The 6406-nt window shown below is 46.2% G+C and overlaps 1 pseudogene; it reads right to left on the bottom strand.

Annotated features, from left to right (window-relative positions):
• Positions 1–305: 305 nt before the first annotated feature.
• Positions 306–6406, bottom strand: part of LOC111980155 (rRNA methyltransferase 2, mitochondrial-like) — an 8865-nt pseudogene continuing 2764 nt past the window's right edge.

Here is a 6406-nt window from a genome sequence, read left to right as displayed (position 1 = left end):
ATGATTTTCAGCGTCGAGTGAGGAAAATGAATGATGCATGCTTGATCCAAATTTTTGTTGGATTACAGATGTGGGATATGAGTTCACTTACTTAAAAAGTGTGTCCTAAAATATTTTTGTGAATGTTGTCAAGAATTGTAATGTGACTAATGTAAACATTGTAGAAATCCACGATTTAATGAGTTGGTAAGAATCATAGCACACTATTAGAATTTTACAAAAAGTTACATTTCAGGAATGCGAGAAATAGAGGGGCTCCTCAAAGTGCCTTAGCACCTCAAGGCCTTTCTTTTGCAAGCGTGAACAAAGCTTACAACACACATTATAAAATATACAGTCAGACTTTTTTTATTCTGTACGACCTGCAAGGAAAAACAACTCTTGACGACTCCTTTAGGCTGGCTTTGGTTTGAGCTGTCACCTGACGTCACGGAAACACAGCGGACAGCTTCTGCTGAAGCTGGTGCCGCCAATGCCCCGTCCCAATACTTACGAAATCAGAGAGCCACCAGTTCTGCAAACACCTTCTTTCAGCCAAGTCAATCATGACAATGACATTGTGATGATTTTCATGGCCATTCTCCTTGACAACCACGTGAGCATTGGGTCCATATCACTCATGATGACATGAGCCTTGCGGCACCAGGGAGAAGTTCAAGCAGCTTGGCATGTGTGACTGGGTCGGTGATGTCATGATTGGACAGGAAGTGAGCTCCATCTAGAGGTGGTATACGCAGAAGGTCAATTCCAACCACAGTGCCACGGGGGAATTCTCCGTCTGGAAGTAACAAAACATGCAAGAGGTCATGACGTGTAGAACCGCGGTCATAACTCATTTTCACAGCTTCTTGTGCTAAAAAGGACATTAGATAACACTGTCAAGCGTTGACAATTAATTTCACTGATGTCACACTGATGTTCTACAGATGATCCTAATGCTTGTCACACAGCTCGCCACAAGAACAACAATGAACTTAAAATGTCAGAAAAGAGAACAATGAGGCAACTGTACATTGATTCCACACCCAAAAGTAACATTCATATTTATTATAACGGTACTGAGACGGTTCAAGGTTCGGAGGCCAGTTTGGATCAATTTGTCCACTACTTTGACCAAATAAAACCTCTTGTTGCTGAACTTAAAACCTCTCCACTCTCACTACCTACAACAGCCTCCACTCCCTCTGTGCCCTGGTATGTAGTCCCCAGTGTCGCTCTTCCTCCCTCGCCTGCAGCAGACACAGCCCTGAGCATGAATCTCTCACGCGTGACACCAGCAGTACCACAGCATCTTCTAGAGGAGGAGATCAGCCTGGTGCTTCAGCATAGGGATGAGGTTGGGAGCTGCAGTGTGCAATGAATAATGTTGAGGAGGAAAACCAGTGTGTAGACTTAGAGAGGAACTGCTCAGCACAGTCAACACCAGCCACATGCACGACCTGCAGAAGGAGCTACATGAGCTAAGGCAGGAATTTTTCAGCCACAACCACTCCACTCTACAAAGAGTCCGACAAAAACAAGGACAACAGCTGAATCAGAACCCACCAACCAACCCAACCAATGCACTGACCCAACTGACCACTCCATCCCCAACTCACAGCCTGTAATTCTCCAATCACTCCTGCCATCCTCCATAGACCTGACGAAAAACCAGACATTATATTAATGATGGATTCAAATGGAAAGTTTATATGAGAGAATGAACTTTTCCCAAATAAAGACGTGTCAAAGTTATGGTGCCCCACAACAGAGAGAGATTTGGAGATATTGACTGTGGCCCAGCTGGTCTCCCCCAGCCATATCCTCATTCACACGGGGACCAATGACCTGTTTGTCCAACAGGAGCGGGTGACCACATCACTAAGGGGAGTGATAGAAAGGGCCTCCACCATCTTCCCCTTCGCGAACATAGTAATATCTACCCTGCTCCAGAGGAGAGATTTCCACCCTGCCACCATCCAGAGGGTAAATGCCAGCCTCTCTCGGGACTGTGTGCTATGGTCCAACGCACACCTGACCCACCATCAGCCTGGACTGTCTTTAAGACAATGTACAACTGTACAAAGAGGCAGTCCCCACCTTCGCCAGGATGTTAAAGGATGTTGCTCTGGGTGGCCAGTCCACCTCACATGAGCAACAGAACAGCCACCAACTCCATGAGACAAATCAGACGCTCCTTTAGGCCTGCATCTGGAGGCGCCTCACAGAGATTGGAGAACAGCCAGACACTTGCCCCCCCCCCCCCCCCCCTCCTCCCCAGCCCCCCCCCCCCACCCCCCCCTCCCCCCCCCTCCCCCCACCACTTCTCTCCGATGAACTGCATGCAGATACACTGAGCTATGCCCAAGCCGTACCCAGTAAAAGTGGCCCCATGCAGAGTTTGGAGCATCGCCGGCCACACTGCCCTCCACACCACCCTCTTCAATTCCCCTTACAACCTCCCTCCCAGGCTAGTTTTGGTTACACTCTCTACTCCCATCCCCAGGACGGGCCTGGGATACTCCTGCCCCCCCATAGCAGCTCCAGCCCTGCAACAGGAGCCACACCATGGCCTCCTGTGCACACCCAGAATGGAGCATTGGCAGTCGCCTCCTTTGGCGGGAGCTTCCTCAGGTTGGACTGCTCTGCCAACACTGCTCTCCCAGTTCCCGCCCCTATCCACTGCATCCAGCGACTTGAGGGAGGTCTGTCAAATGCTGTCTACTCTGCTCTCACGTGGGTTGGCCAGAGACATTGGCAAAGTCTCAGCTCACTCAACAAATAGCTGCAGATGACCCTGTGCCTGTTAGCTCTTATGGGACTGAGCTGAATACGCCCTCTGACTTTAAATCCCGTAGGGGTCTTGGGCTAATGCACCTAAATGTGCAAAGTATGATTTAAAAAATGACACAATTGACATTTGGGTGCAGGACTCGTGTCCTGACATTCTGGTTCTCTCGGAAACATGGTTAAATGGTTCTGTATCTGATAAAGACATTGAAGTAAATTATTATAATGTATTTAGATGTGACATATTACAGAAAGGGGGAGGAGTGGCCATATATGTCAAATCTGGTGTCCCAATCTTTAAATATTTATATTCCCAATAAATTTTTGCTCCTGGTTGTATATGTGCCCATAAACCAGAATACACAGTTATTTGTTTCTGGGATTGTTCTTTGTTTCTGGGACATGTTCTACTCTGATTTAGCCACCAGCTCCTGTATTCCTGACCCTGAGTTGGATCTACTACGATTTCAGACCACTCTCGTCTGAGTGTGCCAGAGAGCAGAATAACTGATTAATTTTTGAACGCTCAACACCCGTTGAATATGGCTGGTGTCAGTAAACCTCAGCAAAAAGTTGTATTTAAAATTTGCCAGCAGCACAGTTAGTCACCAAAACTCGGAATAACATGAAAACAGCCTAACCAGCTCTGCTAGGGTGAGAAAAATGGTGAAGTGTGTTCTCTCATTTATGCCTGGAAGTAGCTAGCTAACTTTAGCCAGTGAGCTTGGGTGCTTGACTGCCGTTGTGAGGTCAGAACACTCGGATCAACCCTACTCCTCAGCCAGAGCGTCCAGTGTGCTCTCTGAATGCTCCGAGAGCGAAACGCTCTGAATTTACAAACGGACAGCGCTCTGAATTTATGAACGCCCAGAGCGCACTCTGAGCTCTCTCTGGCAATCCAGAGTGAATTTATGAACGCACCCCTAGTGAATCTTTGTTTTAATTTTTAAAATGTACTATCTGTGATGTGCTAGATGCCTTGCTTAAGATTGGGCTGATATGCTTGATCCATTTTTGCTGCAGCTCTCTGCCCCCGATAGCTGAATCATTAACCCATTTGTTTAACCTGACGATTATATCTGGTACTATCCCCAAGGTTTGGAAGACGGCCCATGTACTCCCCCTTCACAAAGGTGTTGACCCTTGTGACCTAAATAATTATCAGCCTATTTCTAAAAACTTTCTTGCCTAGCTAAAATATCAGAATCCTTGATTCATTCTCAGCTAAGAACTACATCTTTGAAATGTATTCTAAATGTGCATCAGTCGGGTTTTAGACCAGGTCATAGCACTATCTCTGCTGCATCTCTAGTTATAAATGATGTCTATAGAAACTACTAATGGGCTTCTCTATAGAATATAATGGGCTTCTCTATAGAAATATAATGGGCTTTCCTCTATAAGAAATATAATGGGCTTCCTCTATAGAAATATATGGGCTTCCTCTATAGAAATATAATGGGCTTTCTTTCTATAGAGAATATAATGGGCTTCTTCTATAGAAATATAATGGGCTTCTTCTATAGAAATATAATGGGCTTCTTCTATAGAAATATAATGGGCTTCTTCTATAGAAATATAATGGGCTTCTTCTATAGAAATTATGGCTCTTCTATAGAAATATAATGGGCTTCTCTATAGAAATAGGTCTGCTTCTCGCTAAATAGTAAAAGCAGATTTTCAGTTGACGTTCCTATCGGTCTTAGACTATGGCAACATCATCTATGAACGCAGCTGCCACTTCATTAAAGCCATTAGATACAATTTATCATAGCGCACTATGCTTTATTACGGGCGACAATTTTACTACTCATCACTTCATTCTCTACCAGAAAGTTGGTTGTCCCTCTGATGTCACGTTGCTGTGTTTTCATATATATAGCCCGTTTACAAAAAGTCCCACTGTACTTAACATCTTGACTAAACTTTAGACTTAGGAGTTACCACACCCCGTCTCAGGGATGGTTAACTCTGAGAAGTAACTAAAAGCTGATTTACCTTTCTTGCAACTTATTTGGAACAATCTTCAAAATGTTCTTAACTGTGATGTTTTGGTGCCTCTGGGGCAATTCAGAAGGCTGATTGAGGACCTTATTACTGATGAATGGGTTTGTTTTTTATGACCATGTTGTTCTTTCTGCTTGTATTTATTTTATTCTATTGTGTGTATTTTCTGTAGTTTATGTAATTCAGGCTCATCTGTAAAAGAGACCTTGGTCTCAGTATGACTCCCTGATAAAATAAAGGTTAGATAAATAAATGCAAATAAACATGTCAGTCAGAACATGTCAGATGCAGGAAAATACACTGCTCAAAAAATAAAGGGAACACTTAAACAACACAATGTAACTCCAAGTCAATCACACTTCTGTGAAATCAAACTGTCCACTTAGGAAGCAACACTGATTGACAATAAATTTCACATGCTGTTGTGCAAATGGAATAGACAAAAGGTGGAAATTATAGGCATTTAGCAAGACACCCCCAAAAAGGGAGTGATTCTGCAGGTGGTGACCACAGACAACTTCTCAGTCCTATGCTTCCTGGCTGATGTTTTGGTCACTTTTGAATGCTGGCGGTGCTCTCACTCTAGTGGTAGCATGAGACGGAGTCTACAACCCCACACAAGTGGCTCAGGTAGTGCAGTTCATCCAGGATGGCACATCAATGCGAGCTGTGGCAAAAAGGTTTGCTGTGTCTGTCAGCGTAGTGTCCAGAGCATGGAGGCGCTACCAGGAGACAGGCCAGTACATCAGGAGACGTGGAGGAGACCGTAGGAGGGCAACAACCAGCAGCAGGACCGCTACCTCCGCCTTTGTGCAAGGAGGTGCACTGCCAGAGCCCTGCAAAATGACCTCCAGCAGGCCACAAATGTGCATGTGTCTGCTCAAACTGTCAGAAACAGACTCCACGAGGGTGGTATGAGGGCCCGACGTCCACAGGTGGGGGTTGTGCTTACAGCCCAGCACCGTGCAGGACGTTTGGCATTTGCCAGAGAACACCAAGATTGGCAAATTCGCCACTGGCGCCCTGTGCTCTTCACAGATGAAAGCAGGTTCACACTGAGCACATGAGCACATGTGACAGACGTGACAGAGTCTGGAGACGCCGTGGAGAACGTTCTGCTGCCTGCAACATCCTCCAGCATGACCGGTTTGGCGGTGGTCAGTCATGGTGTGGGATGGCATTTGTTTGTGGGGCGCACAGCCTCCATGTGCTCGCCAGAGGTAGCCTGACTGCCATTAGGTACTGAGATGAGATCCTCAGACCCCTTGTGAGACCATATGCTGACACATGCACATTTGTGGCCTGCTGGAGGTCATTTTGCAGGGCTCTGGCAGTGCACCTCCTTGCACAAAGGCGGAGGTAGCGGTCCTGCTGCTGGGTGTTGTTGCCTCCTACGGCCTCCTCCACGTCTCCTGATGTACTGGCCTGTCTCCTGGTAGCGCCTCCAAGCTCTGGACACTACGCTGACAGACACAGCAAACCTTTTTGCCACAGCTCGCATTGATGTGCCATCCTGGATGAACTGCACTACCTGAGCCACTTGTGTGGGTTGTAGACTCCGTCTCATGCTACCACTAGAGTGAGAGCACCGCCAGCATTCAAAAGTGACCAAAAACATCAGCCAGGAAGC

The sequence above is a fragment of the Salvelinus sp. IW2-2015 genome, linkage group LG20, assembly GCF_002910315.2.
Source record: "Salvelinus sp. IW2-2015 linkage group LG20, ASM291031v2, whole genome shotgun sequence".
Lineage (NCBI taxonomy): Eukaryota > Metazoa > Chordata > Actinopteri > Salmoniformes > Salmonidae > Salvelinus > Salvelinus sp. IW2-2015.
This window is presented reverse-complemented; position numbering and strand designations above follow the sequence as displayed.